The sequence below is a fragment of the Anas platyrhynchos genome, chromosome 13, assembly GCF_047663525.1.
Source record: "Anas platyrhynchos isolate ZD024472 breed Pekin duck chromosome 13, IASCAAS_PekinDuck_T2T, whole genome shotgun sequence".
NCBI lineage: Eukaryota > Metazoa > Chordata > Aves > Anseriformes > Anatidae > Anas > Anas platyrhynchos.
The window spans coordinates 8,945,781-8,972,932 of NC_092599.1; the positions used below are offsets into that span (position 1 = coordinate 8,945,781).

Consider the following 27,152-nt stretch of genomic DNA (forward strand, 5'->3'; position numbering starts at 1 on the left):
TCAATGCGCATTACCAGTGCAGAGACCTCAGCATCCAGTCACATTCTGGGTCTATGAGTGTTTCCAAGACAGAGAGGAGAGCAAAGCCCTTCACCAGAGAGAGAGAGAAATATTTGGCCAAGCTCCCAGTATTTCACTGGACACAGCAAGGAACAACCCAGGGAGATCTGTTTTGTGGCTTTTTTTCTAATGAGGTCAGGCCATGAGGTATTTTAGCTAGATTAAGGGTCTGCGATCACATGCCTGGGCTTTGGTGTTCATGAGCTGCTGTCTGCTGTGCGGGGCCTGAGGCCAAATCACTCATTGCTGTACCAGAGCTTCACCTCTTGTGCAATTAGCTGAAATTTTCTGGAACAGTACGGATGGCCTCTGCAGCTGGAGGTCTTTACACATGGTGTAAAGTGGAGCTGGGCTCTGAGGGGCTGGGTGAGGGGTTCCCACCACTTTGGGCTGCCCAAGGACCTGGGACCACAAGGACCTAGGAGCCTCCAAGAGGATTTCAGTGCTGAGCGAGCACCCCAGGGAGGGAAATCACCCCCAGAAGGAGGGGAGGCTGACAAGGGAGGGCTAGGGTTCTCTTCACCCTGCTCTAGGAAGGTTTCTGCCCCAGGATGAGCCCTGGGGAGAAGCATGAAGGAAACACAAACCCATAGTATTCAAGAGGGAGAAGGGAAGAGAATGCCTGAGCTTCGTCCCAAAATTGGGGTGAGAGGCATCCTCTGAGGAAGGATTTAAAAGAGACAAACTGCAAACACCCAAGAGTAATTTCAGCTCCCATCAGTCTGCACAGTCTGAGAGGGCATCGGCTCTGCTAAAATCCCTGGGAGAAGCAAACTGGGGAGGGGCACAAAGAGAACTGCTGGTGAAAAAGGCACACCGCAGACAAGGTGTGAAGACCTGCACGGCCCTAAAAGCAGCTCTCGTCTTCTTCCCTCAGCCCGCTCTCCCTGCAAAAAAAATCTGCATCACAGGACTGTGAAATGCAGTGTTCTCTGTAAAGTTTTAAGTCAAAAACAAAACAGCTTTAATGGAGAAAAGCTGCTTTAAAGGTAAGAGACGACTCAAAGGATGACATATCCTTACTGCCTGCTGAGGAGCTCCAAGGGGAACCCCGGCGGAGGAACTCACCGCATACTGAAGTGCGCCAAGCACGCTCCAAAACACACTCCACATCACAGAGTAACCTTAAGGGGAATAGTTTTGAACATCCAGAATTAGACATTGCTATTAAACATTACAAGAGGAGAGATGCTGGCTTTTAATGTGGCTTCACCCTGGGACTGGTTTGCACAAGTAGGAAAGAATGTCATGTTTGTTGGCATTTTTCACCAGGAGGGTAGATGTCAGGAGCGATCACTGACAGCACATTTCTGCCTTTCAAGGGTGTGTGTCAGCCTTCACTCCACACCAAACTCCAGACAACACACAGGACATTTATGAATTGCCTGGCCAGCACTACTGCCCAATGGTTCACTAGGCTGCAAGATCTTGAACAATTTCATTTTCACAGGAAAACATTAAAAATCTGGATCTGAGTGCAAGATTCAAGTTGTGATATCAGAGGACAACCAACTCTACATATGTACCTGGAAACTTCCTATATGTCCACCTCTTTCCCATGCAAGATAACTTCAAGAGAACATGCAGGAGAAATCCATGTTTGTTCCATAAAGATGTGGCAGCATAGCAAATTTTAATCACAGCACCCACTTCAAATGTATGACCTGCCAGCCGACAGCTCCGTGGTCACCAAAGAGTGAATTTTCACATACAAAAAAAGGCTGAAACAAAGGTACTGACTGACCCAAAATCAAAGTGTCCCCACATCCATTCATTTACATATCACATTGGAGGCAAAGGTTGTGCTTTATTTGACAGAGTCAGAAGAAGAAACTTAGCAGAAAAGGAAAAAGCTTTACAAGTATGCCAAATTATCAGACTGACAAGGAATAAAACCTTGTCATATATCATTCATGCACTACATACACGCTTCAGACTTCTGTAGCCTCTTCCTCCCTTCCTCAGATCTCAAAGCTGTTTGCAAACATAAATGAATAAAACCTCTCACCTCCCATGAAGCAGGTGATTTGTTTTTATTAATACATAAATGAAAGAGGAAATTAATTAAGGAATAGAAAGGGCAAGAGGCCCAAGATCACACAGCAAGAGCGCTTTAATCACCGTATTCTGGCCACTTAGGAGTAACACTCGCATGTTAATGCCTTCCTGCTCTCCAACAAGCATTTGCCATGGACCACGTTTCCCAGACTAAAGGCGCCTCACAGGTCCCAGCTAGCTTTGTGGCTGTGTTCTCATCAGGGACATGAAGTTTTTCTTCACATTCACACCATCACACCTCTGTCCTCTGGTATAATTATTATTTATGCTGAATATAAATAGCAAAGGAGATGATCCTAAGATGAATAATGAAAAGGCAACAAGAGACAAAAAAAACTGCTCCAGTCAGCGAGTATCCTACCTGCTTTATATTAAATACGTCTTAGCACCAGGTCTCTGCATACCAGAGGAGGAAGGGTGAGTTTTAGGGCCATTGCACAATATGAACTTCCCCAATGTATCACAGTTACAGAATCTCCTGTGCCAAATAACTTTGTGCTGATCCACGGTGGAAATTCACAGTGTTCAACAGCCCTTGAAATTTCTAATTTGTACGTTCCCACAGAGGAGCAGTGCAGTGGGTGCATTTCTGGCTCCTGTGCTGTGCCTTGGACATGGGATCAGTCACTCTCTGGAGCCTGACTCCGAATTTTGTGGCACTATTTTAATTATTAAGCAGGGTATAGCTATCTGCTTCTCCATTTGCATCTAGCACTTTTAATGACAAGAAAATACATCCTTTTTAAATGCTAGCCTAGTGAGTGGTATTAAGAAAAGTGCGAGCTATTACACGTGCAGATTTCCAAGCAATTAGTCACGGAGGCAGGAGCGCAGACACTAGATTAGCTCCCAAGTCTCCGCCGCCTTCTGCTGCCCCGCTGCACCAGCAGCTTGGCACGGAGCCGGGAGGTGAAGGCAATGCTCTCATACCGGATGGATTCCCAGCACCTGCCACCTATAGCAAGCACAATGCCCCTCGCTCAGCACCTGATGCAGCTCTGCAACACTCCGCACCACACAAGGGTGGCCAGGGACTGATCACCAGCCAGGACTCAAAATGTTTTTGATACAACGAAACAAGAGCTTTCCACCTCTGTTTACCTGCAACCAACACGATCCTACTGACAAGAAATATCCCCTGTGGATAAAACACTAAGTGTATGTAGAAAGGGAACACTAACAGCTACATTCTGCTCATGTGAAGATTTCTTCCCCCGACAGTACTATTCTAGATGCATCACTGCATATTTGCAGTGGAAGATGAAAATACTTCTGGCATTAAAGATAGTGACATTCTTAATTTATCTCACATGTGGGAAGGTGTGTGTGGGAGGAGTGTGAGCAACTCTCAGGAATATGTCCTACGTAGTTTAATAAAGAAGAGTACACATTTCCCCTAGGATTTTATTTTTTTAAATAAACCTCAAAATTGTAATAGAAGATTCTTTTCAAGAGTTTAGAAAAAAAAATAAACCAGGGGAAAGAAATCTGATTCCACATTCCATTTTGTAGGGTTTTTGAGTAGTGTATATGTAGAGAGATGAAATTATAAAAAATGGAATCCAAATTATTCTGCTCTTCAAACACTCTTGAGCACTTACTCAGATCTGCTCTCCGATCTGAGTATCTTTAGATTTTGGATTGTTCCCAATTTTCAACATGTCTGTGGCTCCAGTTGCATTATGACAGTGACTACCATGCCTGAAGAGCCTCCAGATTGTGTCCCCACTCCTCAGAGGGCTGTGGGGCCAGGGAGGACCCACTGCTCCAGGGCCTCCGCACCAGACACCCAGGAGAAGCCAGGTCTCCTGCGGGGACATGGAGCACTGCTTGGTACAAATTTCCCAGCCACTTCTCCCAGATGCTCTTTCCCTTCCTACACTACACCCTGCTCCGCAGACATGCAGGCTGCCCTGCACGCTCGAGGACCTCGAGCAGCTTTCCTCGTGGCAAATTGCAAGGGAAGGGTGCCAAGGGCGCAGACCAGTCTAGATCCACCCTGAGACACAAGAGCTACAAACCATCTATTTTCCTCTGGCTGATAATACATTAGCAAACCTATTTTTCTTGCTCATAGATGTTCACAGAAGACCTAAAGATAGTCTGTTATTTTCAACAGAAAATGCAATTTGCTTCCCTAAAAATATCAGTAGTGCAGGCTATGGAGAGTTTGTTTTTCCCCAGTAATGCAATTTTTCATTATTGCCCTGGATTAAAATTAAATTGCTAACATAAGGACAAGCAGATGAATCCATGGTTATGATAGCATAGAAAAATGTCAATACAATGCTTGTACACTGTATGCTTCTTCAGTATTTAAAGATTCTTATCTCTAGAATAATATAAACTGAAAAACATTGTGAGGCTCTCACACTATTAAACGAAACAAGGCTACTTCTGTTGCTTTCCTTCTGCGTGCTGACTTCAGACAGGCAGTATATAATGTTTTGAAAGGAAGTTTCAAGACTGCTTTCTGGGTTTGCCCGCACAGGGAGCCAGCATAGTTATTGTTCAAAAAGAGAACAGGGCTGTGTTTTTGTGCCTGCAAACCCAACAGCAACGTTGGCAAAATACTGATAAAAATGCTAGAATTGTTTACCAACCCTAGGCAAAATAAGCCTATTCCAAACCCTGACTTGAAGCATCTCTGCAGCAGGGGCAATGTCAATTTTTGGTGAGAGGGAAAAGAAAAAAAAAAAAAAAAAAAAGGAAAAGAAAAGAAAAGAAAAGAAAAAAGGCAACTCAAGCTCTGACATATTTAGCAAAACAATAATGACTTAAGGGGTGAAAAGAATTCCATAATCTCCAGTTCCTTGTAAGAACATAAAAGTAACTGAGAAGCAAACGGCTCTTTCAGAGGAGGTCAGACTCGTGTTGTTCCAACATGCTTTAAAAAGACAACCTTTGCTCTGAAGATATCTTTTCTCTTCCCATGGCTGAGGTTATAGCCAAACTCTACTGAATTTAGCTGAATCCCATTGCCCCACACCTTTCCCCCAGCCATGATCTGGTGCTGACCCCTCCAAACCCATCCTGGAAAAGCTCCTTTACAAACCCTGCTTCTGCCCAAGTCAGCCTCTTCCTCAGTTTTCTGTTTTAGCTGGAGAATAGTCATTTAATTTGCAAAATATATATTTTCGCACTTGCTTCAAAGTAGTTTCATCACTAAGCCCTAAAGACATACATGGGAACAGTGATTGACAGAAGAAGGTTACCAGCAACAATCACTTTGAACCAGCTAAGTGAGAAGCACTTTTGATGGGAATGACACACGTGATGATAATTTCCTTTCTTCTTGGGCACCATTTCCCGGGGGTTATTCACTGAACTCTGCACAGATGCACTTTCCCAGTGGGACCACTGGCCAGTACGGACACTCGGCAGTCCCCGAGAGAGAACTACCACGACAGCAGGATTAAAGCCCGTGAAGCTGTATGAAATCAGTCTCTCAAGTCTCTGAACTCAGTGCAAAGCCTGTATTGCACACGTTGCAAACAGCCCTGCTAGCCCTTAGGCTCTCTCAGGAGATCAGAAAGGAAACCACAGCTTTGTTCTAGCAAAGGCATAAAGGGCTTCAGAAGTCACAATACCAAAGGGCTCTGCAGGCACGGGCCATAGTGCAGCATTTTGTTATCCACTCTCACCTTGTTGGAAACACGCTGTTGGCTTCTAAGGAAAAAAGGATAGGGATTAGGTTTATTTCTGTAGGCTCAGTTCTTGGTTTCTTTACTTTCTGGTCAACCACTGAGGCTCATGCTTCTATATATTGCCACCTGAAAAATAATAATCTAAAATTATATGGACAAAAAATATCATTTCTTGTTGTTGTTGGAGTCTCAGGGGAACGTGAAATGAAGAAATAATTCTGGACAATTTCTGCTCTTTCTATAATGAAAAAAGTAAATGGAAGTATCAAAGTGACACCTCCATCAATTTAGAATTAAGGAATCGACTTTTCTTGTCTCAAGTCAGAAAACTGCAAAAGAAAATATTCTGACAATGCCAGTTTAGAAAACTGCCATAGGAAAAGCAGGTACTTCATTCCTCAATGCAGCCTTTTAATGTATAAGAAGCAGTATATTATACAAACTAATATGCCTGCTGAGTTATGCTCTATTTTACATTATTCATGCCTCACTTTTCCTTTCTGTTCATTCACTAATTGAGCTTCTGTCCTTCATTATTTGTACAACAGTGTCTCAGGGGATCCTCTTGTTCTCTTTATAAAAATATAACTTAAGTGCTCCCATAAAATAATTATGCCTTTGTATTAACTTGTATTAATAGGTGTGCTGTAACTGCATGGCTGGATCATTTAAATATACTGAAGAAGACACATGGAGTACATAGAAAGCTTGTGTAGTGTTTACATAGTCTTCAACATATTTTGCCAAAACAGCATTTCTCCAAGTCTTGTGACGTACTAAACAAAAACAAATTTGAGCACCAACAACAGCAAACCTCTAGAGTGGAATCACACTGTACAGAAATGCAAGCATTATATATCATAAATCATACGATGGAGATCTTCAAAAGAAGCCTCTTTCCTGTAGGATCCTGGTGTTCCTGAGTTGCCCATCAGGATACGATGCTCCCTGCAGGAGAGCTAGAGCATCAATGCTCCACAATTACGCTTCACGAGCCTCCACCATCTGCCACATGCAAAACACAGGCAGTTCAGAAACGAAGGCTCTGTCCTGCAAGCAGCTATGCAAAAGCTCAGCCATATCACGCAAGTCCTGACAAGTGATGGAGACTGCCTCAGAGAGTAAAATTAATTGCACGAGTTGCAGTTTATTGGCTTGGGTATTTACATCCTGATTACAACTAAGTGTTTATCTCCATGTTTATACTTCATCTGCATGCTTGGTGTTTCCCAGACTTTGTCCTTCAGCCCCTGCCCAGATGGGGGAGCACACAGGTGCTGCACAGAGGTGCTGCCGGGGCAGCACCGGGTTCCTTCAAGGCCTGCTCGCTCCTACCTGCTACCAGCAGCCCCGTAGATGCCATGCTCACTCCAGTTCCCTCTGCACACCCCTGATCTAGTGCTTTACTTGCAAGTGAAGGTGGAGAGATGTGATCGTGGTGACAGACTGCAGGGTTTCACCGTGCAAAGTACACTGGTTACAGCTGCTACCAGTGAATTTCAAACTAATAATCAGAGACACAGCATCTTTTCAAGCAAACAGTCAGAAAATACCTTGATGCTAATTTCCCAGCCCCTCCTTGGCAGCTCTGCAAGGAATTCACTGCAGGTTTCTGCAGGGATGGTGGTGGACCGGCTACAGGTGGGTCACAGAGGCGCAGGCTGTGCCACAGCAGAGCTGGTCCTGGGGCTCACTGAGGGGCCTGATTCTGAGGTGCACACATTGGGTTGCTCTTCACGTGTTGCTCTTCACGTCGCAGATGAGTGGTTTGGTTCCTAAAGCAGTTCTTCACACATTTCAGGACCTGATTTACACGTGGCACACCCACTGAAGCTGTACTACACCTTACATTAGCACTGTAAGGAAATGAATATATATATTATATATATATGTATATATACACACACATTGTCTTGTTGTTTTTTTTTTTTCCTAAAGTCTGTCAGATCGCTACATTATAACAGAGAGGCTATTACAGACAGGTTTAGTTAGCTGTGCATCATTTCACACCTTCATTACACTCTTTACCAGGAAAATGGATTGCTTTTGAGCCTCTCTCCATTCTCATTAAACTTCCACTCTTGTGAGGTGTCAGTGCTGTAAAACGCCTAATGCGGCCAGTTAATTATAACACCGCTCCCTGCTTTACCCTTTTCAATTACCACTTCCACTGGCTGGAGCAGCCAAGCTCCCACTTTGGGTTACCCAGAGCAAAACTAACATGGGAGACCAGGGGGCAGCCAGTGGCCAGAGGAAAACATGCCCACACCAGACCTGGGAGAAAATGAGGCAGATTTCCACCAGCAGGACATGGCATTTCTTGGATTGTGGAAGGGGGAGTCCTGCATAGGCAAGGCTGAAAGATGGAAGTGCCACCTCACTTTCAACCTCCTTTACTAATGCTGGTAACTGCAAGGCAGACACTACAAACCTGATTAAAGAAGCCTTCCTCGGAGCTGCTCAGGGTAGTAGCAGTACTTAGCAGAACAAGTACTGGCAGAAATTAGCCTGAAATCACATAAATGGCTGTAATTTCCGCTTCAGGACACGAGCTGTCTGATAGCTACAAGTTAATTCTCTCCTTGAGCACTGCGGTTTTCTTGCACACTTGGTGGGACCTGCAAAAGAAACACAGGCTGGTTTCAGCTCCCAGTGACCAAATGTCAGAAGTCTCCTTCTAGTCCAGCCTGGCCACTTCCACCTCCCTTGTGCAGCCGGGAAGAGCAGGGGAGAGCCACACCACCAAGCCCCATACAAGCTGAAACCAACCTGCTCAAAGAAATCTTGATTTAAAGTTTCTCAGAGCAGCAAACCTACTAGGACTCAAAGCAGGGCTTTCTAAGGATAAACCACCCTCCTGCTTTGCAGGCACTGCATATGCCCACAAAAAGGACACTACTCTTTTTAGCTCTTTTCTCTTACTACAAAAAACAAAGCAGCTGAGGATTTCCCAAGTAATACCTTGCTGTACAAATGAATATTTCATTTCTAACAGGAAGCAATTTTCAATGTATTTATGAAGAAAGCATCGTTGCTGTAAAGGAACAACACGTTCTGGCAGAGACATCCCAAACACAACTGAGAAAGCCATCTCCCTGATGAGGGATCAGAAGATCAAAGTTGTGTTTTATTAGTTGTATAAAAAGTATCTTTAGCTCTCAGTTGAAAGAAAAAATTTGCATTTAAATAGAAAGATTAATAATTGTAATACACAGAGCCCACACGGAATAATTTTTTGTAACAGAAAATAATTCATATTGTTTTATATAAACTGTGCACCTTAAGTCAAGCTACGAAAAATGATAATCGTAATATTTTACAGACCAATTTTAATATAATACAGCTTTGTTACATTATTATTCTCCATTGTAAATAATGCATGTCTGGAGCTTTGGGAAAGGCTGGATTTAAAATACTCATCTCAGAAAATTCAATAGGGCGTGTGCTTTTTAGTGTGTTTACACTATGCATGAGTTTTACTTATTAAAGTAAAAAAAAAAAAAATGTATTGGAAGGATAGGAACAAAGCTCCCTCCTAACACAAAGACAGACCAGGAGGTGATGCAATGGAGAGCTTATTGGATTATTTTGGAAATAAATATTTTCTTCTAGAACATGCAAATCTAGATTCACTTGAGTATTTTGAAATGCTATTGAACTGTTGAGTTGTTTTGCTCAGGTCAAAAAAATCCCAATCTTTAAACCAAAAAAATATATATAAAATACACTTTGACATTCTTTTAGCATTTGGGGGTGCACCTTTTGAAATCTAATTTCAAAACAAAATTACTTACAACTACAACTTTCAAAAACTGTCTGCTATCTACAGGAAAACAGCCCTTCTTTTCCATTTCTTTCTAACCAAGCCTTTAAAAAAATAATAAGATATTGATGTTTCAGAGAAAACTTCCAAAACATCCCTTTGGATCAACCTGAAGCATTTCCCATTTGTGTGTGTGTGTGTGATTTGCCTTAGTGAATGTTTTTTTTGGCCTGTGCTGAGGAGCTCAGCTAAGAGCAGGGGTTATATCCCCAGGTCATACCCCTGGGATGCTCTCCCATAGCCACCCCAGAAGGGCTGTGGTACCTCCAGCACACCAGGGTTGCAGTTTCTTCCTTCAATGCCTTTCCTTTCCTCTCCTGACTTAGCATTAGCAGAGCCCTACCACCCTCAGCACACTTCTGTCTTGGCTCCTGGGATGATTCCTGCACCCAGCAGGCTGCTCACTGACACTAAAGGGTGGCCAGGGACAGAAAACCCTGCAGTCAGCCATCTCGTCTGCGAGGGAGACCAGCTGCTGCTGAAAGCAACACAAACTTGCAGAAGTTAAGGGGCAATTTCCTCGCCAGCCTCACCACAAGAGGCAGAGCAGGGACCTCGCAGCGTTCAGTTTGTTGCTTCCTCATGCATTCCAGTCCTCACCCAGAGAAACCTTTTAATTAGAGAAGGATCAGGAAGGAGTTGCCCAGCATTCCCCCAGTGCCACAAAGATAATAGAAGAAAGCACAGCCCCTTACTCTCCTCAAAGCTACCAGCACCACTAATTTCCCTGCCAACATTCAGCTCAGGTGCTTCTCACTGATCATTTAATCACCATCACTCTCACTGCCTTCCATTTCATCCTCCAAGTGCTGAGCAACAGGCACAGACACAACGGAGCACGCTTGGAGGAACCTTACTGGAGGCTTGGAGGCTTACTGAAGCACAGGATTGCTTCTTTCCCATTTCTCCAATTCAGAAAGGAGATAAGATGTTGGATGCTACGACTTCCAAAAGAGGGGTCTGAAAATGGGAGGACTGCTCTGCTGTCCATGGCCACCACTCTGCGAGGTCCAAAGAGCAACCCGGCCTTCAGGAACCATCACACCTTTGGGCAGTTTTGCAGAAACATGTGGCCTAGTCACTTTTTTCATAAAATAGAATCATAGAATATCCCCAGTTAGAAGGGACTCATAAGGATCATCGAGTCTAACTCCTTTCACCACATTCAGGGAGCAAAGCTCGATCAAATATTTTCTATTTAAAACAGCAACAAAGGCAAATAACAAGTTTTGTAAAGACTAATTTTCTTGCACACAATGTCAGTTAGCATTACAATATTTTGTCATATATTCCTTAGCTGCTCAATGTAAGTTCTTGAGCTTCTGAATGCAAATATTTCCTGTCAAGGAGAAGGATAAGACCACGTGACTTTTTATCTCAGTTATACATTCACATATCACATACCCGAAGTTAACAAGTGACTCTCTTGTGTAAAACAGTTTTCTACTTCCTGTGCATCCAAAATAGCAGCTATGAAAATTCTCATCTATTATACAGTAAGATAGTTTGCTGCCTTTATTTTTCTGACCACATGTGTATTGTACAAGCAGAGGACAGAGTCTTTTATGCTATCATCCTGCTGTCTGGAAATCTCATTCTGCAATCTCTGCTTTTTCATTGCCATTTTCAGATGTTTAATGAAGCGACACATGGATATGAGATGCCCCTGTTATTTCTTCTGCCCAGTCTCTATCGTTTTCAATCTCAGAACTATTGAGTAAATGGAAATAAAGTTACCAGCCCTGTTTTGCACTTCCTCAGCAAAACTCCCACTGGAGTTGATGAGAAATGTACATAAGGTACAGATAGGAGATTTAAGTCTCCTTTTTTCCACATTGGCTGCATGGAAGAACAGAAAAGGAATATATTCATTGTTCATAGGCCTCGTCTGCTTTTTAATTGAGAATTGCCATTAGTTACGGGTGCTTTCTAAATGAACGACCTACATTTATACTCTCCCATGGCCACTCCTTCACACAGTTGCCCTCCCCTTTGGGACCTCACGTAGTACGACCAAAAGTACGAGACATCAATATGCCACACTCTTCTGCACACAGCTGTGGATTTGCCCAAGAAAGCTGTGCAGAAAGCTGATTTCTCACCATCTCCAGCTCATAGGTGCACCACTGACCTTTTCTTCCCGCATAGCCATGTCAAATGACAGGAACGATCAGACTTCAGTGCTGAAGGTCAGCCACATCAACCTTGTCCGTTTCCTACTTGTGTACGAGTTCACACGCATCCTTCCGCTCACCAGAATCACGCTCAGCCCACTGGTTTGCAAGAGCATACATTAGCAGGAATTTTAATGAGTTGAACTTGTGCTGAACTTCCTTCTTTAGCTGCTATTTTAGTGATTTGTTGACTCTCTAAGGCTCATTCAGGACTTTTTTTTTAGCCTTGACAGAGTAGATAGAGTAGACATGGATTTTATGTGCCAACTCTTCTGTATTTTTGGCACTCCTCTCATCACATAGCAGGTCAGTGAAATACAAGTTTGAGCAACAGAGAATGCCTCCTGCATGTATCTGTGCTGTCTCAAAGTAGCCTAAACTAATCTCTCCCTCTCTTCCCCATTAGTAGCGATGCTAAGCTGGAGCAATGGCTGAGGATGCTTTAACAGCCACACAGAATCTTAATAAGATCTGCTTACATTTATATTGTGCATTTCAGGCCGGCTGGCTCAGTTTCCTTAGCCACAGCCTCACAAAGAAGCTGAATGCACTGGTTTATTTTTGTGGGCTTTTTAATTATTTTAGCATTGTCTCTGATTTTTGTATCAGCCATCTGTGAAGTGTGGCAGGATGTGTGTAATCTTCTATGGCACATGTTGTACTTTCTCCATTATTATCTGATGGGAGAGAAAACCAAAGTTAAGGGAGATTAAGGTCAGTGTACTCTCAACATCCAATCGCTGTATAATCCACTGCGTTATCACTAGGGAAGATTATCAGCCTTGATAGGACCTATTCTTTGAGCCATTCAGCTCTGTGGAGGCCCACTTCTCTCACAGAATGGCATTTCTGCTCAGTCTGAACGGAGAGAAATCATACATAAATTTTCCGCTACATGCCGCTGACATGCAGTAAGCAATTGTCTCTGCTCAGGATGCAGGACAAGCACCTCACTGCACAGCAGCGCTCAGCTGTGCCCTGCACTGCCCTGGCCAGAGCAGAAGGGATAACTCAGCCCCCCCAAGCCTCCCTTTCCCTAGGGTGTTGCTGGGCAGGATCAGGCCTCCCAAGGGTGAAGTCGCACACTGTTTCTTGCAAAAGGTCCACGAACACAATTTCATGATGTTAAATGGTCCAAAGAATTATTTGAGGAGGGTGAGGCACAAAGGGCAGTGTGCCTGGGACAAGACTGACTCCGTGCCCTGCCTCCCCTCTCCCAAAAGAGTTGTGCAACTTTCCCAAAAATGCTCTGAAACCAAGACAGTAAATGCATTATCTCCTATTGCATCACCCCTTTTCTAGCAGGAACACAGCTCAGCAGACATGCTCCATCTACCAAAGTTCGGTAAGGCTGGGCCACATGCTGCTTCCAAGCATCACCACATTTAACCAGCTAATAGCCTCTGAGCATCTCTGTGGACCGAGCAGAGGCAGGACCAAGCAGATGCTGGGCTCTGTCACATTTTGCACAGGTTAAATGTGCCCCAAGAGAGTGCGAGGACGGCAGTAATTACCCACAGCTGCAGCCCCACTGTGAAACGTCCACGAAACCCATTAGAGCAGCCGCATTGCAAGAGTAACCAGAACACCCCAGATTTCAGGCTAATTTCCCTCTGTTTGCAATTAAGGTATGAAGGTAGAAGTGTTTTCAAATTACTTTAATTCCCGGTTCCTTCTCCACTCCCAACAAGTTAATGGCTGTTGCTCCTCCACAAGGCCAAGTCTCTTAGCAACGCCAGCTCGGCAGCTTGGAGGATGCCCCCCTGCGTGGTGCCACGCTGCAGGCTCCTCTCAGACAGCAAAAGCAGGAGAGATGGAAGAGCTTCCACTGACCTGGGGCAGGCAGCACTCAGCTCCAGGAAACTCAGTCTATTAGCACATTGTGTTGCAAGTGAATGAAGGATCTTCCTCTAAGAGCCAGGAGGCAATGAGGAAACGGGCATTGCCTCTTTCCCACAAGAAGATCCAGCACGGGCCCTGAGCTGGAGCTTCACTGCATGCCTCAGCTGCATGATCTGCTCCTCACAAGTTCCTACAGCCCCACAACAAGCAGAGGCTGTGGTTCAGGCGCTAGCAAAATGTTAGGAAAAGGCTCACAATTCTGTTAGATTTACTGAACCAGCTCCTCGTTTTTTTCGGGGGGCTTTTCAAGCACCTACAAGTTACCTGTGTGACACCTGAGCCTCCGAGGAGGAACTGCTGCAACGTGAACTTCTGAGCTATACTAAAATCAATTAAAACCACACATTCATTTTGCTGTGTTGCTTTTCTGGGCAATAAATGACTGCAGCTGCCATGGGGAAAGCAAATGCATATGATGGGAGGGGAGGTTGGCAGCGAAGCAATGTCAAGAGGCTTTCCCCAGTGGCAACGGAGGTCTGGAGAGCTGACCATCAGAATCTCACCACTGGGAAAACTCCACTGTTTGCTCTAGGATGTCCTGAGATGTAAGTAGCCATCACTAGCTCCATAAAACATGGGACATTCGCAGCCCCAAGGCTGAGAAGAAGTAGTAAGACCATGAGGTGCCCAGACAGCACAGGTTTCCCCCAAAGTATTCCCTCATATTGGGAACTGACCTGGACCCAAGTGAGCAGCACTTTTGCCCTACTGCAGGAAATCTTCCTGGTGCCTACCCAACTTTCTAGCTAGGGTAAGATCTTAGTTCTGATCTGCTTTTAATTTTTTGCTTATAGCTTCAGTATTGCTGTATCATATATAACTGTACTTTCATGCTTGGGTAGCAGCAGTAATAGATCAGCAAGATTTCTTGCACCTATCTCAGGAGGAAAAGTTTTATTAAATCATTAAATAAAATCATCATGTAGTCTGCCTTTACAAAATTAAAAAGAAAAAAAAAAAAAAGGAAAAAGAAAAAAATAAAGGAGAGAAAAAAAAGATCAGCTTTAGAACTGAAACACAGTTGGGACAGTAGGTGTTGTGAACACTACACCAAAGTAGCTGAATTAGAGGCTGTGCGTCAAGAAGAGAATAGAGTGCGTGAGTTTAAGAAAAAGAGAGAGAAAGAGAAAATTAAAAAATGTCCTTTTGAATTAAGCCTTTTCTCACCTCTAACAAGGCTCTAGAAACAGCACCAATCAATCCAAATGACACTTTAGTGTGAAGATCTATTATATTCCTCAATGATCATATGGCTTTATATGTTATAATTTGGTTCTGAGTTATGTCCTACATCAATTATAATTGAGCACTGCTTCTCACTGTACAATCAGACTGTGATGAGAACAGAAAGGCAGTGGACATTAGAGGATTACTATCAGAACCACCTAATTTAATTAAGAAGGAGATTTATTAAAATGGTAACATTAACAGGTGTTTTATGGGACTAATAATTAATAAGGTTTCTGTAGAACATTTGTAAGAGAAATAGACAATATGCAGTGCCAGCAGAATCTCCCTGTAATGGGATAACAATAAAGCATTAAGAACTGTAGATCAGATATTATGATAATAATCTGATACTGTAAATTATGGTTTGAAGAGGATTAAATGCCATTAGTGCAAATTAGTATTTATTTAAGCTGAAGCAGGACTTTGCACAGCATCTGGAGAGAAGGCGGGCTGCAGCCCAGCTCTCCATCATGGACACTTGCTGTCCTCCAAAACCTGGCTATGATGAGCCAAAAACCTTGCTGGTTGCCAACAAACTCTGAGAACCTTCACCCAGGGAACCGCAGCAGTGCCGCAAGGAAGCACTTCACTCCTGGGAAGCCCAGAAACTTATTTCTGCCCAAGTTACCTTCTGAGAGCAGAGAGAGAAGAGAGCCTCGGGGTCTTTTCGGGAAATGAGGGTGCTGAGGGATTTTGCAGAGGGACTATTGCTAAATAAGCAATTTACAGCTCATGTTAACACCTGGTGCTTTCTTAGCTCTAAGCTTAAAGAAGTAAGCATTCCCCAGGTAGGAGGAGAGAGGTGCTACAGCAGCACTCCGAGCCCACAGCTCTTTTTCTAAACTAGCCACGATCCTTGACACAGTGATGGAAGAGGATATTAGCAGTGGGAAATTTTTTCAAGGCCAGTACTTTAATGAGCTCCTAAATAATGACTTTATCTTAGAGGCACACTCAATATTCATTCTGAATCACACCCAAACAATAGTACTGCCTGACTTCGGTCAACAGAAAACAAATGCAGAGCTACAGCTTGGAGAGCAGCTTTGGGAAGCAGCAAGGGGATGGGGCATTGGTCCCTCACCAGGACCAGGGTGAAAAATTTCCCATGGGGATGGGGAACCCCTGAAGATCATGGTGTTTTCAGCTCCCAGCCACCCTGCACCAAGTGAGAGGTGCCTGTGTGTCCCTGAAGTGCAAGGGCTGCTTGTGCCACTCAGCCGAGGGCCGACCCACATTTTTTTCACTTTTAGTCAGTATCTGGTATCAAGAACAAGCAGAGTTTGCAAAGCAAATGAAATGATCACTTAGAATCAAAGTGGGTCACTTCCACCCTCAGCTGTAGAGGTGCTGGTTTTGGATGAGAGCTCAGCTTCTCGTTTTCTAGGGTGGGTCTGAGTTGTTTCACAATCAGGGTGTGCCAAGGGGGAAGGCCCTTAGCTTCAATCTAAGCACTCAGCCCCTACAGATGCTTGGCCACTGTCCTCTTCCACAAATTGCACTGAACAATTTTGGGTTACTTCAGGCTTACATGTAATCAAATTTTAGTTTCTGTGATTGGTTCTGGGCTAATGCATTGCAATGGGGACAATTTTGATCAAACTTTCTCTGGCTTTTGTTTCCAAGTTTGGGGCCCAAAACACATTACAGTTTTATATCTGCCCCAACATGAAATATCATCTCTGCCAGGCCTTAGGGAACCACCACAGCAGGCTGCTTCCATCACCATCTCCCCAGGCCAGAAACAGACCCTGGGCCATGGCTTTTTTATGGTTCAGAGACACTTATGAGTGCAGATTAACTTGTCCTGACAGAGAAACCAGTTACCATCCAGCAGCCTCTGGAGCTCCCATATATCTTCTTCCCAGCTTTATTTCATTTTTAGCCTTCCCATTCACTTGTGCATGCCTATAGGGAGCAGAAACCCATGCCAGAGTTCTGGGAATACCCTGCTTCCCCAAAAGCCTCACAGACGGCAGGGAATGAGAAATACCTCCTGTCAGCACAGTGCTGCACACTCTGGAGGTCTGTAACACATAAAATCTCCATCCCATCCCATTTCCCACAGGCAGGCCAGGATTTCCAGGCTCTTCTAGGAGTTCCCACTTCACTGGCTGGCTCTGTGAATCCAGGCCTCATGAGGTCCTTTCAAATTCCCACCTGCAAGCAGCACACATTTTGCAATTATTAATTAGCCAAACTCTTGCATTTAACAGGAATGCTTTTTTTCATTTGTTTTATGTTTATATCACATGAAGAGCAGTCTGGGGTTTGCATTTGAACATCATTTCCCTACCCCACACAAATAACCAGTTCCCAAGTACAAACCAAATATTCATGCTTGCTTTTAAGGGCTGCAGGCTGCACCCAGCAGTGTTAGCAGCAGGAAATCTGTTGACTTCACAGGCACGGTACAGGGCTGGCAGAAATAAGGAAGATGTATTTCAAAGGGGAAAAGGTGCATAGTATATTCCCTTCCTGCAAGGGAGATCCTCTGGGCCAGTTTGAGCAAAATTGCTGCAAAAACAAAGCCTACTTTCTTCCCCGGTACTGCTATTTAAATCACTTCTATGGGATGCCACTGTCAGTCACTGGGTTTTAATATTAGCACAGCAGCATTACAGGAGAATGAGTGCTGAATCAATAAAAAATTAAGAAAATACAGGTTTTATTGCACAGTGATATTTGGAATTGGTCCCTCAGGCTTTCCAGTCGCCTCGGTTTTGTTTTATATGCCAGTGGATGGAGCGTTGTGTGAAGTAGTTTGAATGCAGGAACCAATCAGTCGTAATCTAATTCTAAATGGACCACAAGCAAACTGCAAAAATAAAGACAGGCAGGGGTATCATGTTGACAGATGTGCCTATGGTACATTGTATCTCTGCTCTGCCTAACTAGGAAAAATACTCTCTTAGATTGTTTTATCTATGTATAATGCCAATAGCAAGAACAATAGGGGGGAACTTGGTTTCTGCAGGGCCTTTATATATAAATTTATAGAAAAAAATGTGAAAAGGGAAAATAATATAATATCTTCTTGGTTTCACTTGTCAAATAGTAAACTAACAGTCAATAAGCATATGAAAAGCATAGAATAAGCAGCATGGGTGTCTTACTTGTTCAAGTTAGAGGATTTCTCTCTGAGGCCAAAATCTAATTGTTCCTCTGACTCCTCAAGCAAAGGGGTATGATTGTCTGGAGGAACTGTGGACAAACAAAGAGATGGTGGCAATCAGCAGGTAGTTATATACAGCATAGTGCATAGCTGTCTGCATCTTCACCTCATGCTGCAGTTCTAATTAATTTCAACTGCTTTCACCTGCTATTTGCAATTATTATTTTCTCTTTCATTTCCACCACCACAAGCTCTTACGGTTGACCAATCCCCCCCCTGCTTAACCCAGCTTACCCCACAGAACAGGTCCTTAAATCACAACCTCCTCATCACTCGCCTTGCTGTGAGAAAGCAGCAGTGAGCAGCTAGCTGTGCCCTGCACAGCCAAAATCCAAACCCCAGGCAGCAACATCCCTGGGCTCTGCAGTACCTGAAGCTTCACCTCATTCCTCTGGAGCAGCTGATGGTCTCTCTGAGGGGTCCATCTCCCACCCACCAGCCCCTGAGGGAGATTTGCCTGCAGGTCAGAAAGCAGCTGAAGTGTCTCGGTGTGACTCTAGACCCCTCTCCTTCCTGACTAAGCTGCTTTTGTTGGTCCTCTACTGAGCTGGCACCTTTTTACATCTCTATCAAGACACCCACTGCTGTAATTCCTGCTCTGTCCTGACTCAAACTGCTGTGTTTGCCTCCTAAACAGAAAGAAAACAGAATTATAGGCTTGTCTATAAATTTAAGACCCAGTTAGTATAGAATCCTACCACGGTGCATTAAGAGCCATCACTCTGAGACCCCTCCAGACCTGCTGAAATACACCTACCATAATATGCTGAAGAAGTTACATTACCACAGGGGCCCAACTTCAGGAAACACTTAAGAAGCTGGTATTTTTTAACAGAAAATGTACAGCAGATACATTGAGGTGGTTCAGCAGTCAGTCTCCCTGGATGAAAAAAAAAAAAAAAAAAAAAAAAAAAAAAAAAACAGACACAACCACTTCTCATTCCTTCTGTGCAGATAGGAGCTTGACCATTAATGCTGGTTGCTGATACTCTCAAAAACAGACAAGCCAAAACAGAAACTGAGAATGCTTTTGAGGCAAATAAAGTGTGAGCAAATCATGCCTAATAGGTAAAATAAATAAATAAATATCTACAATCATGAAAGCAGATTTCATCAGCTAAAAAGGAAAAATATCCAGCTAAATTAGAGCTGTATAAAACATTTAAAAATTCAATCACAAAGGGAAAAATAGTGGCTCTGATCTCAAGGAGCATAAATCAGCAACAAGGGAGAGAAGACAATTTGAAAAAGGAACCTAAAAGAATCAATGGAAGTTCTGTGACTTGTAGAATAATACAAATATGGAAATTTAATATAATAGCATGACATTAAATCCTAGCAAGGTTGCAGATTTCATAATAGATAAGGATGGAAAAAAATGTCAAACATCATGCAGAAAATGCAGAAATAAACAGCAAAAATTTCTGTTCTGTATTTAAAAAGATGGAAAATCAGTTCATCTTTTACAGTGGCATGGCAATACTTCATACTTCAACATAAGCAGAAGATTTAAAACAACCATTAAATGTAAACATTTAAGTGCAGGATCAAATAGTTTTCTCTCCAGGCTATTAAAACAATTGACAAAGATCTCTCTGAAGCAGATAATTCCTTTTGAATCATCTGAAACCTCAAAGGAACTGCAGGAAATTCAAGATCACGTCAGCACTGAGAAGGATTCGCAGGGTGACACGGGCTTGTAGAACACTGATTCTAGATAAAAACATGGAAATAGGGGGGGCATGGGTCTAGTCGTACCCTGGCGGTCCCACATTGCTGCTCAGCACCCAGTGGATCATGCCATTCTGGTCCTGCCAGGATCGAGGCTTTGGGCAGCAATATGTACCACAGTACTCATCCCCTCCTGCACCCAGGCTGGGTTCTTACCCCAGTCCTTCCTCAGATCAACAGAAGGCACTGCTATGTTAGTTCTTGGCTTTGAAAGCTCTTTGCTTTTAATGCCCTTGATTTCCCTGTTCTCCAGCCCACCTTGGAGGATGCTATTTGTTAAATGGATCCTACTTGAGAGCTTGTGAATGCATTTTGATTGGATTTGATTATCACATATAAACCTTTGAGTACTTGGGTTGGCCAGGAATATAAATACAATTATTAGTAGTAACAAACATTAAGCAAAGCTGCACTGACTCACAGCAAAACACTCGTCAAGCCCCGGCCAAACAACTGCTTTCACTCTGCTTTCCTGCCCACTGTTTGTGTAGAGGATGCTCTTCAGAGGAAAAGCAGCACCACCCTCCCCTGGAGTCTGAGTTTGACTTTTCTACACACTTGCCCTCTCGCTTAAGTTATGCCAGCCCATCTGCAGGCATAGCTAATCCTCTCGTTAGCTAGCAACTGGTAGCTCAGCTCTGCTTCGCTGTGCTTAGCATTATACAGATCAGCCAAGTATTGATGCAGCATCACTGAGGAGAATCTAGATTGTCTTTTTTCCCCATGCTTCCTTCTTTTGAAACTTAAGATACATGCTGGAAATAATTTCAAGGGCTGCTGAGCATTGCCACTGGGGGAATGCAAGGGGCTTTCAACATTAAGACTAAAAGACAGTTTGAAATTTGCAAGTGGTTGCCTTTGAAATTAGATTTTGAAGCTAAATTCAAAGAAGCCCTGTAGCTTGTACCACTCCCTGCAAATACACATGGCATTTCTGACAGAGGCCAATAAAAGCTCTTCTTTCTTGCTAAGTCCAGCCCAACAGGTCTCATCCAGGAACCTTGCTCCAGCCGAAACCCCCAGCCAGGGGGAAGCATGGGGGTTTTGGCAGCAACGCAGGACCTGCAGCAGCAGCAGCAGCTGGGGAGCCAGGGGCAGCCAGCCCAGCCTGCAGGCTCACAGCAGCACCAGCAGAGCTGCTCAGAGGGGAAGGTGCAGTTTTGCTCACTGTGCAAACTTAAGTCCAGATCTCTTCAAAGCAAACTTACCAGCAGGGCTGGGATGGAGAGAGCTCACCTAAGACACCTCTGTCCCACCAGGTGCTGGATCACAACCACAAGCCAGTGGATGCAGGTTCACGTCTTAAGGTGTTATTTGCCATCTGTTTTCCAGTGGCACACAGAGGTCTCCAGCCCAGCTTTGGTACGGCATTTTCCTGATAAATCCTTCCACCGAGCATTAGCACTCAAATGAGCCAAAGCAGACCAGAAGCATTATAAACCTGATGCTGCAGCAGGAGGAAAGAACGAAAAAAAAAAAAAATGTTAGAGCGCATAAAAGTCATCTGTGGCAGAAAAAGAAACTGAAGCCAGGTATCCTCAATCCCAGCTCTGCTTCAAGCTCAGGCTTTCCTTACAATCGATTTATCCGATTTCTCTCCTGCTCCTCAGTCCTCTGAGGCACGACAGTGTCACATCTTTATAAGTAAAGAAAAACAGCACTGTATCTGGTAGGAATGGTCTTCCAACAGCAGGTTATGTTTCATTCTTGGTACTAGTTTCCATTCAGGTAATATATTTTTAAACGACAAATTTCCATATTTTGTCTTCTTGTAACCTAGAAGCAGTTTAGTGACATCTGCTTCCATGCCATCTCTGCTTTCACACAATGAGTGAAAGAGACGTGCCAAGTCATCCTCACTGAGAGGTCACTTAATTTTGGTTTGTAAAGCCAAATCTCCTGTGATCTCCATAATTACCAATCAATTTTACATAAATAGCAAAATTAAGCCCCATTATTCTCATTTACCAGAAAATTAAAGGAATTAATTAAACATGGGAAAAGTGCTGATGTCTGCCAAATTGTTACTTCCAATAGATAAAAACAAATTCAGGAATGATATGCAGGCAGGGGAAGAAAATCAGCTTTCCATCCAGCAACTCAGTGAACTATTGCAATGGAGAAGACTGTAAATAACAATCTCTGTGCCAGGCTTTATCTGAACACTGGGACAAGAAACACACAATTCTTTGTTATGAAGGGGAAAAAATCTGAAACAATCCCCTTATTTTTGTTTTTGCAAAACAGAATAGGCCCTGGGGACTGGTAACAACAGGCTGCAACAAGAATGGTTCTTTCAAAGTTTGATTTGTCAACGGACTGCTGCTCTGTAATTATCATGAATGGTTTTATCTCAAAGGAACAAAAGAGGGTACAAACATTTGGAGACAAACTGTGACCACAGGAAATCTTTGCAGGTGGCTGAATAATGGGGGCGAGGGAGAATTTCCAAAGTGCATGAGCCAGAGTTGGAAAAATAGGGAAAAACCAGACATTGAAGAGCTTTGAGACTCCAGCATCTTCTGCTGTCCTAATGAAGATGCATCAATGGGCAGGTTCTGAAGTTACAGTCATAAGACAAATGCATTACTGCAAGCAGTGTTTGAAAGACACTTGCAATTACAGCTGCTCTGGAACAATGAAATATATACTGTTCCTTAAATAAACTGAAAAAATGATAACCTCTTTTAACTGTCGTGGTGTAGTAGAGAGATCTTCATATCTTCCTTAATGAGATTTTTATTGCCAGTGTAAATTTGTCTTGAACTGAATTTTTGTCTTGGGAACTCTGAATTATGTTATACCGAGTTGTTCCTGGTAAGCATGCAGGCTTGCACACATTTTTTGCTGTGAAAATGGCTCCTTCTGGCAAACTGAAAGCAATTGAAGCTCAATTTAATTAGCTGCCTTCTGTAAATATGCCATTATTCTTCTAGCTCAGTGCTGGAGTTATATTTACAAAGGGAACAGATAGCAATAATTATTTTGGGCTGTAGTTAGTCAGTATTAGTTAATGCCTGAGTGTAATTGAGAGGAAATTAAGACAAGTGTAGTCTTTGGGGGGGGGAGATGGGGGACACAGAAGAATATATGAGTCTGCAACAGTATAGGTACTGCACCTGCATGTTTTGTCTTGGGCTGTAATACATAGAAAGTTTTGGCTAAAAAATCAAGCATTGAGCCTCTGGTCTGGAAATGGAGAGGGTTAATGATAATCTCCTTACAATTTGTTCATTAAAAAGTTGCTGGATTTTTTAAATAACACTCGAAAACTATCTCGTCTGAGTTTCTATCTGCCTTTCAAGTTACAGCCCCATGAGCTAACAACCATTGCCATATTACTCCTCACCAAGAAAAGTACCGGTGAGCCAAAAGGCTCAGAAAGCTTTACCAGAGGCCCCAGAGCTTGAGGATGATGAGCTGCTAGAAAGAGTTTTGCGGTGTCTGAGAGTCCCTGCAGGGCTTGGGATAGGGGAACCAACTCTAATGACTCTTTTGTGAATCTCTGAAACATTTTCCAGTGGCCATCTTAAAAGCAAACACGATTCTCAAATTGAGGCACTGCCCCATATCCCTTTTCATGGGTCTGGGTACATTATTCAAATTAACCCTCAGAACAGATTAGTTAAATTGCATCCCTATGTAAATGCTTCTATTTAGAATTAAAGAGACCTTAATTCAATTTACCTTAATCCACTTTCAAAGTAAATTATAGCAAATGAAGACTTCACTAATTCTGAATGATTGTTCACACTCAGGTTAAGCACAGTTAAACTAATTCTCTTTAAATGTATCTACTTAATTTTCATTACTTTCCCTTTGTGTCACCACAACACACATTCCCCCTTCTTTGGGCTTGCAAGTGTCAAGCTGTAAGTGAAATACTAAAAAATAATGAGTCAGATGTCTTGATGGAGCAAGGAGTTCTGAATAAATTTATGGGATTTTTTTTTTTTGCACAAGGGTTGGCAAACTGGGCCCCCTCTTTCCACACTAGAAGTAGTTGTCAGCTCATGCTATGGGACACGGTTGGTTTTGTGGTAAGCCTATTGCACCAAACAAGGCCTTTCAGATTCCCATTTCCAACAAAAGCTCTCTCTGCCATACTGGATAAGCATGGAGGGTACATGAGAGCTGAGGACAGTGCCAGGGCTGTCAGCATCAACCTCGCTGGGATCCTGTGCTGACAGCTGTTGTGCTAAACAGCTTCTGGCTTCAGGGCTCACTCACTTGCAGTGCTGCCTTGCATGATGGAGAAACTCCCTCCAGTTCCCTGTTCCTCAGCATCTCCCCCATAAGACCTATTTCCTCTTGCTCACTGCCCATCAGAGTCATTGGCTCAGGATCTTTTGGTGTCTCATGTCCAACACGGAGATCTGCAGGAGCCTGGCCTAGGATGCCCACACAAATCCTCGTGACACAAACAGAGGTAAGTCATTCCAGCTGTCCCCCAGTCAAAGGCAGGATGCACCAGGGCTCACAGCCCTATTCTGCCAAAGACATCACTGTCCACAGCCTTCCTTTAGATTTAGATTAAGCACGGGTTTCACTGTGCTTAATGGTTGGTTAATCAACATTACTATAAATGAATACGTGAAGCTACCTCATCGGCAGGTGGCAAGTTAACGGAGTTTGAGGAGTAAGACATCAACAAGCCAGAAAGTAGCACCAATGGAGCTTAGGTACTAACTCCTGTGCTATTTCCATGCTGTACAGAGCTCTACAGCAAATCAAAGGACCCCCAGGGTACCTATTCAACAAGGAACAAATTCTCACTTCAGCCATTATGCAAATGAAATGCTAAAAATGTTCTTTTGTTCCTCTGAGGTATTAGTACTACTAATGTGAAGTGCACAAACTTCATAATCATGTAAAATATGGTCTTGTGGTATTTGCAAAGTGCTGGAAGTTTATGGACTACGTCTCTGGGAGACATGAAATGCTCACGGTGCTTTCAATGTCCTTTCGGCAAAGTTCAGACAAGAAGTGTTTCCATAATTTAAAATTCCGTTGTAAGCTGAGACGGGAAATGGCATGCATCTGGCATGTAGCTACTTAGAAATGAAGAGTTAGTATAATAACAATAAATTTAAAAAAAATCTAGTGTATCTGAGCACACATGGTTCCTCCTTTGTGTAACTTATGATTTCCGAGAGCCCTGCCAAAGCTGAGCTGAACTATGAATACCAACTATTTTAGCCTTCAAAATTACAGTGCAGGAAATTCACATCTCTGTATTCTTTCCCCTAGCTGTCACTCAGACTGTTCCTTGTGACAGACCTGAATCCAAAAGCCAGCTTTGGACATTAATTTGACAACAGATGGATCAGATAGATTGGACCCCCACTCTAGCAGCACAAAGCTGGAACACGCTGCTGCGGTGCGTGCTGAATTGCTGCAGTGACTGCCTTACAGCGTCACAGCCCCCTTGTCCTCTGGCTACTGCCACCACTGCTGCATGGGCTGGTGAAGATCTGTCCCACCGTACCCTGTAGTAATGAGGAATTCGCAAGAGGTGCCACTTTCATCTAAGCACCAAATGCCAGCCCAACAGCAGACCACAGAGAATTGCCTCTGAACAAAGCCTTATCTGCTCCCATGGCTTCCACATGTTGACAAAGGTTGATAAAACATCCAAGAGGGATCCTCACAGGAACAAACAATGCTAGAGTTGGATCATCTCTCCCAGAAAATGCATCCATCTTCAGCATGCCACTAATTTCAGTTTCCTCCTGTACCAAACCTTATGCAGAGCCAGTCATAATAAATAAATAAATAAATATTCTAAGTGCCACAACTGCACACAGCGAGACATAAAAATCGTAAGCAAGTGCACTTCTGTACTTCAGAGTTATTCTAACTAGAGCATTAAATGGTCTTAACATAGGAATCAGCAATATTGGACTGTGAAGAGCTCCCTGGGCAGCATGTCCAGGACCCAGCAGGACTCGCCCTAATCCCTCTCATGCCCTTAGGATGCTCCACTGAACAGACATCTCTGATCTTTTATTTGACTGTTCCTACCAAGGCAGTGTCCCAGAACTCCTCGGACAGGAACTTCCCCTGAAAGGAAGCTTTCAGCACCCTAAATTAATTTGTGACAAATATATCCCCTTTTGTTGTCTTGCAAACATTATCCTCAGCTCTTCCCCACCACCTGGGTTTTTGCCCCTTGATGTGCTCATGGAAAGCAAATTAATCCCTTCTCAGTTTTTGTTTTGCTTGGCTAAGGAGGTCGAACTGAAGTTTAAATCTCTTTGTTAGCTAAGGCATTTTAGCTGTTCCTGTTAGTTTTTAAACAGGGATAGAATGATGTGATAGAGCACTTTTCCTGCTACAGTCACAAAGTTAGAAGGACAGCTGGTGAATGAAATACATACAGGATGGTTAACACAGCAACCCAAAGCTGCTTACCTCGTGTAACCAGGTAGGATGGTTGAACAGTGCCAAATGTACCCCTCTTGAAATGGAGAGAAGCCTGCCAAAAAGACATGACTCGCTAATGTAAAATCCCCACATCCAGAGGAAGTTATTTGCGTTCTTGTTACATCTCCTTTGCAGTTAACTACTTCTAATGCTTTTGAACCACAGTGCTGTCTTTGAACACTGGATGTCCTGGACACAGAGACAGACTAATGGACAGCAGGATGCTACAGAGGGAGATCACAGCAGTGTGGTCTCACAGGATGAAATCAGTACTTGCCCAAAAGACATGCACTGGAGCAAATAAGTTTGAGAAGCAAGCAGAGATGCACAGGCACCAGCAAATCACGAGGTCCACATGCAGATGGAAGTTGACAACATGCACAAACGGTGAAGTCAATAAAGAGACAAGAAGACCTATGAAGGACTAAATTCTCATTAGTTTGCAGGGGCCAAATGTTGGCCCCTTTTATTCCAGACTTACCTGGGTGCAATAACTGTGAGATTCACACAGATGGTGAAGGGCAGGCAGAGCCCCATCAGTACGTGACCTGGCAAGGGCTGTGTTTCACAGAGCTCTCAGCTCCACCACTGTAATACAGATGAAAATGTACCATTAAAAATGTTACACCGCTCAGCACTGCCATATATAAAAACGTTTTTCCGAGATACAATTCACTACAAAAAGAGTTGAGTACATTTCTCTGTCACAGCAAGAAAAAAAAAAATATGGGTAGTTAGGTTTAAAGGAGAAGAAAGCATGTGCCCTGCTTTCTGACCCTGGTGTTTGTTTATTGTTTGGATCCTACACCATATTTTTCTTGTTTTCTCCTTCAATTATTTATTAAGGGGAAAAAAAATAAATAAATAAAAAGAGAGAGATGGAGAAGGGTTCTCTGTTCTTGTTTGTGCCACTGCTCATGGCTGCT

General features: G+C 43.4%; 1 long non-coding RNA gene across 2 annotated transcripts; it reads right to left on the bottom strand.

The window, feature by feature from the left end:
- Nucleotides 1-1,907: 1,907 nt before the first annotated feature.
- Nucleotides 1,908-26,920, bottom strand: LOC106019340 (uncharacterized). Of its 2 annotated transcripts, XR_002405368.4 has the most exons (8): nucleotides 26,708-26,920; nucleotides 26,215-26,278; nucleotides 21,009-21,247; nucleotides 18,827-18,949; nucleotides 18,011-18,098; nucleotides 16,888-17,054; nucleotides 8,197-8,383; nucleotides 1,908-7,621 (listed from the first exon to the last, which is right to left on the bottom strand). It is a non-coding gene; the product is annotated as an uncharacterized lncRNA (long non-coding RNA). The 2 variants fall into 2 exon arrangements; XR_005269249.2 differs by lacking the exon at nucleotides 26,215-26,278.
- Between the last annotated feature and the right edge of the window lie 232 nt (nucleotides 26,921-27,152).